The 12,411-nt window shown below is 34.7% G+C and overlaps 1 protein-coding gene and 1 long non-coding RNA gene across 6 annotated transcripts in view; one reads left to right on the top strand and one right to left on the bottom strand.

The window, feature by feature from the left end:
- The window catches only part of NRG1 (neuregulin 1), a 1,071,954-nt gene that overhangs the window by 84,545 nt on the left and 974,998 nt on the right, over positions 1 to 12,411 (top strand). The window lies entirely within an intron of this gene.
- Positions 1 to 12,411, bottom strand: part of LOC118351070 (uncharacterized) — a 67,011-nt gene that overhangs the window by 5,404 nt on the left and 49,196 nt on the right. The window lies entirely within an intron of this gene.

Raw genomic sequence — 12,411 nt, 5'->3', positions numbered from 1 at the left:
CCATTGCCTGGCTTCAGTTAATGATCAAATTATGGCCAAACTGTAATTCCACCTCATCTCTCCCAATATTATATTGAAGCAAGAGTCCAGATTATATCACGGCATCTGTAAATATTTCCATGTCCACCTTTAAAAATATTAGAACTGTTTGTTTTTAACACAACCACAATCCTCTTGGTCTTTATTCCCTTCTGAAGGTGAATCTTGATCAAATGGATTTTTATATTGGAAGCTGCCCTTCACATAGTTTTAGACATATATTCTTTTAATATTTTCATTTGGTTAACGTGTTAGGGCTTTTTCTGTCATAGAAATAAAAATGTCTATAATGTTTTAAAACAAGATGTTGAGGGGCTTGGGTGGCTCAGTCAGTTAAGCATCCAACTCTTGATTTCAGCTCAGGTCATGATCTCAGGCTGGTGAGATGGAGCCCTGTGTCTGGCTCTGTGCTCAGCATGGAGTTGGCTTGAGATTCCCTCTCCCTCTGACCCTCCCACTTGTACTCTTCCTCTCTCTCAAATAAATGAATCTTTAAAAAGCAAACAAATGAGATTGTTAATTTAATCTTATGGTCAATTGCTCTGAAGTGTTATTTTAAGTGAGGTGAGAAATATTCAGAAAATTAGGTATAGGGATCCCTGGGTGGCGCAGCGGTTTAGCGCCTGCCTTTGGCCCAGGGCGCGATCCTGGAGACCCGGGGTCGAATCCCATGTCGGGCTCCCGGTGCATGGAGCCTGCTTCTCCCTCTGCCTATGTCTCTGCCTCTCTCTCTCTATCATAAATAAATAAAAAAATTAAAAAAAAAGAAAATTAGGTATAGAAGGTAACTGCTAGTTCTACTTATCGGAAACTCTTGTTTCCATTTTTAAAAATAATTTAGAAGCTACATGAACCCCAAACAATTTGTCAAGATAGAGATGTGGGAAAGAAGTAAGTCTTGAAGTTAGAGATGAGGAAAAGTGATGTTTTGTTGGTCAACCCTAATCTTAGAACTCCTAAATATAGATCTTTGAAAATCTAAAATTGCCACACTTTTTAGAAAGTTTCCATTTGTAGTGCTTTCACTGTTCCCTCTCACCTTTTTAAAGATAAATTGAGCATAATTTTCAGTAAATATTGATATAAAGGAGGGTATACCCTCTTCTGGGGCACTGGCACTTGCGATGAACCATAGTCCTGCATGATGTATGTCAGGATAAGAATAAATGGAAATTTATGTGCAGAGACTACTATATGAAGTGTGTGTGTATGTCGAGTCTCTGGTGTTAAAATTTTTAAGTGAATACAGGATTTGGTGTTTTGTTTTTTTTTTTTTTTTTTGTAAAGTTCTGATTTTTGGCATAATTCAGTAGGAGAAAGAGTATGATTCAGTAGGGAGACAAGAGCCTTAGCTTTTCCTTAATCCTCTTCGAAATTGTAAATTGTGGAGTAAATACACATTGCACTATCAAAAAGCCATCTGAAATGTCCTTGTTTCTATGTTTGATGGAAGAAGGGGCTTTTAAAAGATGCATGGTTAATAAAAGATCACCATTTCTAGTTTCTTCCTTCTGGATTTTCAACACTTTGCTCATATCTCTGTTATAGCATCTATCAGATTATATTTTAAAGATATAACCATCTTAACATATTAGATGTTTCTGTAAGCTTTCAAACATGCCGTGCTTACTTTTCTATTGCTGGTGATGGCATAGCACCTAACATCCAGTAGGTGCATGATACAAATGTTTGAATGGGTGTGTGAATGATTAATTGATCTCATGTAAACGCTCCCCACCCCCACCCTGAAAGAGACAATGCAGTGATAATGGTTTTGGCCCTTAATTCAAGAAATGAAACTTCCTTTCATTTCAGGGTAGAAATCAAGGAAGGAAGGAAAGATGTAGAGCTTTTGGAAGTTAGATGCAGGGATGACACTGAGAATGCTTCTTGACTCATCAGCCTTATTTAATTAATTCCTTATTTAAATCATTCCTTTAACTTTGCATAGGAGTAAAGGTATGCTACATGGATAAGTAGAGGCATACCTAGGCTTAATTTTTGTGGGCAATTACTTTTGCTTTTGATGGATGGAGCAATGGATGCAGAACTAATAGAGGAAAGCCAGGGGGTTTTCTCTGCTCCATCGAATCACATATGACTAGAAATTGTAACCAGACAGCAATCTGTGAAGCAAGCAATAGGAGCTCCACCGTCTGTGCCTGCTGTGGATGTCTGGCACCCAACAGTACCAGATTTGGTGTAAGTGGGGCTTCTGTTTAGGAAACTTTGCCAATTTTTTTTTTCTTGAAAAGTGAATTCTGGCTTTGTTTCTGCATACTTGTATAGGACTAAAAATGTCTCCTAATTGCAAATTTGTTTATTATAACCAAAGCATTAGATCTGAGCTACTCTTTCTATAGGATATTGTAATGCTGTGTATGAACATTTGCAGCTGCTTTCAACAAAGTGAAATTATGCTGTCATTTTTCATTTTGATAGCTTTTAGATCTAAATATAGATGTAATTCCTAAATTATCTGACCTCCCCCTATGCATGCATTTAAGTAGTCAAATCTTGATAGTTTCTATAAAATATTTTTAAAAATGATCATTTGCTGTTTTTTTTTTTAACCTTTGAAATAGTTTCTTGTGTGACAGTACCACTTCTTATCAAATCATCCTATTTCCTTGACTCTTTCTGTCTGAAAAATTTTCTGTCTTTTTTTTCTGGGAGTTGTAGTATACCTTTCTTTACTCTTCTTCATTTTTTTTTTTTTTTGAACGTTGAAAATCAAGCATTGAATTTCCTTTCTAACTTTGTCTTGTTTTCTCCCCAAAACTCATGATGCTGTTTATTCTACATGGGCAGATGTGAACATTTTTCACAATGCCATCTTTGCCTATCTTTTCTGTGTTTATTGTCTAGTATTCTTGCTCTTTAGAACTTTTTTGAAAACTAAGAAAGTAAGTCCTTCCTATAAGTGAAATTCCTTATATGTAATAAATTCCTTTTATTTTAAAAGGAAATTTTAAAATAAAATAGAAAGTGATCAATAATGTTTCTTCTATGCACCCCTTTATAGTGCATAGTGTCATAATCCATGCAGTTGTCCATATCCTAAATCCAGGAGTTGTTCTAAATTTTTCTCATTCACTTACTCATTATTTCTAATAAAGCACCACATTTCCTTGCTGCTTCTCTGTCCTTCTCCCAGGGTTCTTCCTACATGAACTCACAGTTTACTGTCTGCATTACTTCACTAGACTCTTAAATTGTCTACCTTCCTCAAGTCTCTCCCCATTCATTACTTATCCCAAATCAAACTTGTCTTTATATCTTTCATAATGTCAAACCTGAGTAGTCATTCCCTGGCTTAAATCTTTCACTGGGTTCCCAGAGCTTTCAGGTTGAAGTTCAAGCTCATTAGCATGGCAAATACGGCTCTTCGTGGCCTGACATTTTTATCTCTGGTCACTTTCCCAAAATACTGCATACTCCTCCTGTGACTACCTAGTTTTAGTCATTTGTGTTGTGGTATATACCATTGTGATTTTCCATGTGCATTTTTTCAACCTCAAATCTCTCTTTATCTCCTTCCCCTTATATAACTAATTTTTTCCTGGTTCTTTAACACTAGATAATGTTGTCACATCCCAAGTGTCTAATCCACATGCCTCTCATCTATACTCCCATAAACAGGGGCACATTTCCTTCCCAGCACTTATCATCCCCTATTAATCCTGTTGGTTCACTGTCCCTTGATAGTGGGCATAGAGTCTCCAGGGTCTGTGGTAGTATTGCTTGGAAATGCGTAGTATGAATAAATGGATAAATGAGCCTAAGAAATAGGTTAATTGTTCTTAAGTACTTTCCGTATTTTCATTTACTTTTAATCAAGCCTTGGCTTCATCCAATTATATTTAAATCCTGATGAGGGTATTCAATTTAATCCATTGTAACCTTAAATGTTGAATCTAAGAACATTACCAAGACTGGTATTGTTGACCGTGCATTCAGATAAATAATCAGACATATAGAATAAGAGATTTAACCCACAAACGATATGACTTTATGGAAAGAGATTAGAAAAGAACTAAAGAGCTTTTGGCTCAATATCGGGTGCTTCTGCTATATATCCCTGTTTTGTTGTTATCAGTTAAGAAATGTTAACTTTTTAAAGGTTAATGTGATGGTGCTAAGCAGTCTCTGAGGTGTGATTGATCAGTTTAAATGTAAACTATTTTGGGGGCGCCTGGGTGGCTCAGTTGGTTGTGTCTGCCTTTGGCTCATGTCATGATTCCAGGGTCTTGGGATTGAGCCCCATGTTGGGCTCTATGCTCAGCAGGAAGTCTGCTTCTCCTTCTCCATCTGTCCTTCCCCCTGCTTGTACACTCAAACTCTCTCTCTCAAATAATTAAATAAAATATTAAAAAAATGTAAACTACTTTGGTGACTGTAATAAAGTCATAGTATTGAAAAAATTCAAATTAGGATCTTTTAAATCAAAATATAAAAATACTCATGACAATTGAGAAGTCATACTTAATAAATTTTAAGATTATAAATTTTAATCTTGAGGCAGAGCTTGTTTTAATGAAACTGGAAACAACTTGAGTTTATAAAAGAATATATAATAGAGATTATTTCATAAGCTATCAAATAAGATCTTTCACTATGAAAAGTGGTAGTGTATTCGAGCGCCTTTCTCATTCTTTTGAGTATGGAAGGACCACAGTTCATGCTCTTGGTCTGTGCAAAGATGAGTGAGGAGGACAGAGAAGAGCCAGCCAGGGCTTGGGATCTTACCTGCCTCACGTGAGCAGGGCAAGAATAGTCCTGTGTACCAAGTAGAAGTTTTGTCATGAATTTTTGTAACTTAAAAAAGAAAAAAAATACCATTTTCACTTTCTGTCTGATTCTTGCTTTCTAGCCTCTTCTTTAACTGCTTATCATGAGTGAAACGATCTATAACACAGGGTTATCATATTACCATCTTTGGAACACTGCGTGCTATGTCCTCTAAATACTTTCTTACTTTAATTAACCACCTGTGTCATAGGTCTTATCTCTGATTTAGAAATAGTGAAATTGAGGTTTGGCTTAAATGACAATGTAACACATATTCAGAGTTAATGAGAATTTTAAACAGGAATGGCCCATAAAGGTCATGTGGTCTCTCTTATCATATGGGTGAAGAAATAGATCTGGGGAGGTCCAGGGAGTTTCCCAAAGTCCTATATTTAGTGGTCAAGCAGGGGCTAAAACTCATTCTTCCTGTATTTAAGTATTTACTTGGCCATTATTCTTAGTAGAATGTTACCTACTCCTTGTATTTATGAAGCATTTAATAAGGTTATCAATTGATAATTGTTATATTCTCTCTCTCATATGTATACACATATAAAAAGAAGATAGGTATAAAGATTAAGAATATAAATTCTGTAGTTATTCAAGTGCAAAATGTGGAGGGAAAACCTAGTGGAAAAGATGAAACTATTTTTTCTGCTTGAATAGTATTTTTAGGCCAAGGCCAATGGCATGTTCAGAGAAAATGTACAAAATTGCTTTAGTAACTCAATTTCAGAAGAATTTGACCTTGTCAGAAAGATCTGCTATATCTGCATGAGAAATATTAAGGAGTCCAAGAGAAAAGAAAGATGACATGTTCAGGATTCTCCTCCATTGCATTGGAGTATCTGGGCAATTGAAGGGAGAAACTTCTGTTTGTCTTTTGAGTGACAAGTCTGTTAGTTAATGTTGTCAGGGAAAATATGCTTTTCAAGAGTTTAATCCTTGGCCCTTCACCACCAAAATACTCTAAAGTGCTGGGCTTTAAGCAATTACTTTTGATTATGGTTTTGAGAAATGAAAAGATGGCAACTTTTTTACAAACCAAATACTAATGAGTATTACTAAAGATTTATAACACTTATTTGTAGAGAAGCTTTGTGATAATGTGAAAGAATGTGAGTAACTCTCCATACTGGCTGTATAACCTTGGACAAGCCATTTCTTTTTATTTTCCTTTGTAGAATAGACATAATGCTCTCCACTGGATTAAATTTGATGCATATCAAAAAGCCTTGTAAATTGCAATGTTTTAGGTCAGGGGTTGGCCAGCTTTTTGTGTAAAAGGCCCGATAGTAGATATTTTATGTTTTGTAGGACAGAGGTCTTTGCTACCACTGTACTCTGCCGTTGTAGTATGAAAGCATCCCTAGACAGTACATAAACAAATTAATATGGCTATATTCCAATAAAACTTTATTTATAGATAGAAATGGAATTTTGTGAAACATATCGTGAAATCTTCTTTTGACTCCCTCCCCTCCCCCCCCCCACCCCACAATCATTTCAAAATGTAACAACCAGTGTTAACTTACAGGCTATATAAAAAATGTGGATTTGGCCTGAGGTGATAGTTTGCCAGCCTTTCTCTAGGTGATTGTCCAATTAGAAAATAGTTCCAAATTTGGAGGGATTATAGTACTGTGGTAGTGTTAGGGGATTGCATTTACTTAAGCCATTTAGGTGATTGACTCCTATTTCTTCCCATGACACTGAGAACATGTCTTTGCATGTGTTCCCAGGTAATGTCCAAGAATACAGTCACAGAAACAATTTTCTGTTGTTTGCCTGCCTCACAGTTAGGCAGAATGTCTCAAGTAGTGAAAGCAGCACATTGCACCCACACAATTCAGAGCTGAATTGATACAGATAAGTGGTGTCAGCATTTCTGTTCAAAAACAAATTTTTCAAAGTTTTGAGGTCTCAGCACTTTTCCAGGCACCACAGATTGAATCTTGGCACACAAATTCCCAGTCTCAATGTAAAATTCTCATCTTTCTTTTTACTTTTGCTAGTTATATTCCAGAGCCAATCTCTTTATATTGCAGAAACGGGCTGAAAGTAGAAAGCTCATTGAAATCAAAACAGCCAAAGGGGGGGCAGAAAGGTGCTTATTTAATTAATTTATTTGCAACTGTTGGCCCAATAGGTTTATTTTTAAAGAATTTTTGCAAATAAAAATATTTGCTCTCGGTCTTTGTATTTTATACAGTTATTTTACAGTTTTATACAGTTTTTTGGAATGAAGAGATTTCCATCACATGGATGGTTTTGTAAAATGTCTTATTACACAGGTGACATGTGTGGTCACCACAGCTGTTATTTAAGAGACAAAGAGATGACTAAGGAGAATCATAAAATTGCAGTATTGATGATCAGACCTATTCCCTTGCCTTTATTTGAAAGATAATAGTGACAGAGTTAGAAACAGGATTTGGGGATTACAACACATGTAGATGGAGTCTTCATTGTAGACCATAGAGTATTGTATATGTTGAGCCTAATTCCTTTTCCAATGGTTCTAATGAATTATTTGCCTTGAAAAAGGTCTTATTGGTACAAATTAGAGGGCACAGCTTTGTAATCACCTATTAATAGATGTCTGCCTAAGCAAATATAAGAAATAACAAACTTTTATGTGCCCAATTTAGATGAAAGATACTAAAAGAAGACATTAGCTGAGAAGTGTTATAAGATCAAGACTTTTTAAAAAGGTCAACAACCACTTAGCAATTAGTCCTCAGGCCTGAAATTTCTCTGGAAGTGAAACAACAGGCTGGTATTTTAATGGAAAGAGAAACTTTATAAGGCAAACTTTTGGCATATAACTTACAAAACTAAAATTCACATGCTTTAAAAATCAATTTTAGTAGATCAAAAAATGATGTCTAGAAATCTATTTTTTATTGAAATACTAATACACAGTGTTATATTAATTACAGGTATACCACATATTGATTCAATAATTCTGTACATTACTCAGTGCTCACTGTGGTGAGTATAGTCATCATGTCACCAAACAGGGTTATTACAATGTTGTTGATTATATTCCCTATGCTGTATTTTTCCATCTCCATGATGTATTTATTTTATCACTGGGAGTTTGGACCTCTTAATCCCATTTATCTATTTCTTCCGTCCTGTCACCCGCTGCATATCTGGCAGCCATCAATTTGTTCTCTGTATTTTGGAGTCTGTTTGTTTTGTTTTTTAGATTCCACATGTAAGTGAAATCTTATGGTATTTGTCTTTGTTTCACTTATTTTACTTAGGATATAGTCTCTATGTCTCTGTCACAAATGGTTAAGATCTCATGCTTTTTATGGCTGAGTAATATTCCACTGTATATATGCATGTATGTATGTATACATACATACACACATATGTGTATACACACACCACACCTTCTTTTATTCATCTATTGATGGACACTTGGGTTGTTTCTGTATCTTAACTCTTGTAAATAATGCTACAATAAGCATATTGGTACATATATATCTTTTCAAATTAGTGTTTTTATTTGGTTAAATACCCAGTAGGGGAATTACTGGATCATAGATATTTCTGCCTTTAATTCTTTGAGGAATCTCCATACTGTTTTCCATAGTGGCTGCACCAATTTACATTCTCACACAGTGCATAAGGAATTGCTTTCCTCCACATCCTCACCAACACTTGTTTTCTTGTCCATTTGATTATAGGTATTCTGACAGGTGTAAAATGATATCTCACTGCATTTTGATTTGCATTTTCTTGATGATTTGTGAAGTTGAACATCTTTTCATGTGTCTATTTGGTATCTGTCGTCTTTGGAACAATGTCTATTCAGCTCCTCTGCCCATTGTTAATTGGATTTTTTGGTGTTGAATTGTTTCAGTCCTTTATATATTTTGGATATTAACTCCTTATTGGATATATAATTTACAAATATCTTCTCCCATTCAGTAGGTTGCCTTTTTGGTTTTTGATTGTTACCTTTGCTGTGTAAAACCTTTTAATTTTGTGTAGTCTGGTAGTTTATTTTTGCTTTTGTCTCCATTGCCGTAGGAGACCTATCTAGAAAAATGTGGCTAAGGCTGTAGTCAAAGAAATCTATATTTTTATAAAGCTCCACGAGTGTTTTAGAGTAGGTTCCAGGGAATAGAATTCGAGGCAGTTAATATTACATAGGAGGTTTTCTGGGGAGTGCTCTAGGGAATAATATAGTTGGAGAGAGAAGCATGCCTGGAAAATAGGAAAGGCTGAACCTCAAAGTAGTTGCAGTACAAGTTCCACCTGGAGCTGGGATGACCCTTAAGACAAGGAGGACTATAGCCTTGCCTTGACAATCACTGGATGAAGGCTGTCCTGGGGTGGGGGGTTAGGGTAGATGGGCAAAAACCTGAGTGAGGCAGATCTTTTCAATAGAGCATAGTTGCCAGAGAGGGTCTCCCTATGTGTTAAAAACAGTTAACACTCTTGGTAACCAAAAGTATGAGCACTTCAGTCCCAAAGGTGTTTCTGGACAATGCCCCAAGGCATCCATTACAACAAATGATTCTTAGGAGTAAAAAAGTGATTGTTTAAGGGTTACTGGGAGCAAGTATTTGGACTCCAGAGCAGAAAAGGGGCATTTATCTATTTCTAAAGCATGTACTGAGTATCTTCTGTGTGTCAGGTACTCAAGATATAAACATGAAAGAGTAAGTTCCCTTCATTCAAGGATCTTACTTATCTAGTTGAAGGCAGAGACATAAAAAATTAAGGCATAATTGCTAAAATAGGGGGATATTTATGGGTTTCAAGATGTTTTTGAATGTATTGGTTTACAAAAAAGTGTTCTTATGTGGCTTATTTTCATTTGGTAGATTACAGTTTACAAATCTAATAGTCAATTTAAGTTTCTTTTCCTTCACAGATGTTTCCATGTTTTCTAATTTCTTACTGTACTTTGATGAAGCAACCAGAATCTTTGAAAAACAAATACTCTTCTACAATCAAACCATTTGCTGAAAATTAAACCAAATGTATGAAGTGCCAGAATAAACTCTTGGTATATACAGTGCATAGATCCTGATACCCTTTCTTGATTCTTTCAATTTTTTTTTTTTTTTTAGATTTGTTTATTTGACAGAGAGAGAGAGAGAGAGGAGGAGGAACAGAGTGAGAGGGAGAGAAATCTTTAGGCAAATTCTGTGCCAAGCGTGGATCCTGACATGGGGCTCAATCCCATGACCCTGAGATCATGACCTGAGCCAAAACCCAGAGTCATTGCTCAAGTGACTGAGCTACCCAGGCATTCCTCAATTCTTTCAAATTAATGACCACAATTGTACCATATATTGTCCTTTGTAAAATTCATCCAGATAGAACCAAAGCCTTTAGTATTTTAAACTCTTTCGAAGTCTGTAACTAAAGTAATTAGTATTCCTACTTTCTGAATAAGAAATTGATTTCTTTGATTGCCTCATATATATCTTTTCACTTTTGTTCCAAATATTAGTAATTTTCAGGGATCTTTTCCATAGAATTATCATGAACATGATGACAAGCAACAACAACAAAATCCCCCCCCCCGCAAAAAACCAAACCAGAAACAAAATAACAAAACAAAAACAACCCAAGAAGTTGCATCAGAAAGCTGGGATGTTAGTTATTGTCATAAAGGATTCACTGCTGCTTGCTAAATTCATAGCTCACACAGTTCAAGTTTATGCCTCATAAAAACTATTGTTATAAGTCATAGACTTTATGGTCATTCACCAAGTTATCAAAAGGTGAAAGGTAAATGTCAATTCAATATATTGTTTTATAATAATTTTTCACAAATTCTGTTGGTGTATTGGCCTAATAGGGGCCACTCTCTGATAATATGAGGGGTATTTGTACATATGTACGTATACATATATAGAAAATTATATTTATATGCATATATGCAATATAGATGTATTTAAGAATTTGATAAATCTGATATTTCAAATCCATGAGGAAAGATAGGCTGATTAGAAACGACAAATACCCACCATTTGCTTCGATGTGGATGGAACTGGAGGGTATTATGCTGAGTGAAATAAGTCGATCGGAGAAGGACATTGTATGGTCTCATTCATTTGGGGAATATAAAGGAGAGTGAAAGGGAATAAAGGGGAAAGGAGAAAAGATGAGTGGGAAATATCAGAAAGGGAGACAGAACATGAGAGACTCCTAACTCTGGGAAACGAACTAGGGGTGGTGGAAGGGGAGGTGGGCGGGGGGTGGGGGTGACTGGGTGACGGGCACTGAGGGGGGCACTTGATGGGATGAGCACTGGGTGTTATTCTATATGTTGGCAAATAGAACACCAATAAAAAATAAATTTATAAAGAAAAAAAAGGCTGGTCAACAAATGGGATTGAAATAAATGTAGATTTTTTTTAGCTTACTTAGCTATATAAAATATAGATGGATTAAAAATTCATATAATAAAATTATAAATGTTTAGAGGAAAATATATAATAATTGTATAGTCTTGAAAAGAGAAAAGATTCCCAAAGCAATCATGAAGTCTAGATACCATAAAAGAATAATTTGAAATATTTATGCAAAAGCAAGAAGAAACAATGAAGCAAACTTTGGTAAGGCACAAACTATAGTAAACATTTAAAAATCACAATAAATAAAGTTAGAAGTGACAGACTTGGAAAATATATTTTAAATATTTTAACCAATAAAAGAAATACATGTGGCTTTTAAAAAATCTTAGCATATTAATATAGAGGGTATAATCAAAATGGAAAAATCAGTAAATAGCATTTTTTTTCTTTTTAAATTCAAATAATTTGAAAACTTGTTTCTCTTTTGAGGGGTAGGACTTTTCAGAAAGTTTCAATAAATTATACTAAATTCTGGGAAAGATGGAGAGAGAAAGAAGCCTCATAATTCTGGAAAGCAGTTTAGCAAATATGTATAATAAAACTTCAGTATTACATACTTGCTGAACTAGCAAATATTCATAGAGAAATTGTGCCTAGAAATATACCAGAGATAAATACAAAGATGTATAATCAAAGAATGTTTATGTTACTCTTATACCAGATTTCTGGGAAAAGTCCATATGGCCAACTGAAGAGCATTGTTAAATGATGATTTAATAACTCATGGAGATACTGTGAAGCTATTAAAATGTTTTCAAAAACTAATGATGTAGGAAAAATCCATGCTATAAACTAAAATGAAAAAGTAGGATAAAAAATTATATGAGATATACGTATCTACATATTTTGAAACAACAAAAATATATTTTTATATGCATATATGAGATATAAATATATAAATCATATAGAAATTATTTTATGTTACATGGGATTTCTATTTTTTAAAACATATTTTTCAGTTTTGAAATGTTCAACAATAAGCATGTTTCAGTAACCTAATTTTTAAAATACTTAAAGCATAACCCAGTTAATTTACATATAGTCAACAAACATATTTTCCCATGAAAGGAAAGCATAAAAATGTTTATTTCCATGTTTATGGAAATTCAGACCTAAGATGCAGTTTGAAGCTCTTTAGACTCTTATTCAAAATGCAGTTGTAATATTAAATAAAATAAAGGTGGTAGGA

The sequence above is a fragment of the Canis lupus genome, chromosome 16 (genome assembly GCF_003254725.2).
Source record: "Canis lupus dingo isolate Sandy chromosome 16, ASM325472v2, whole genome shotgun sequence".
In the NCBI taxonomy this organism is placed as follows: Eukaryota; Metazoa; Chordata; class Mammalia; order Carnivora; family Canidae; genus Canis; species Canis lupus.
Note: the sequence above shows the minus strand (reverse complement) of the source record. Positions and strands in the feature narration are given on the sequence as shown.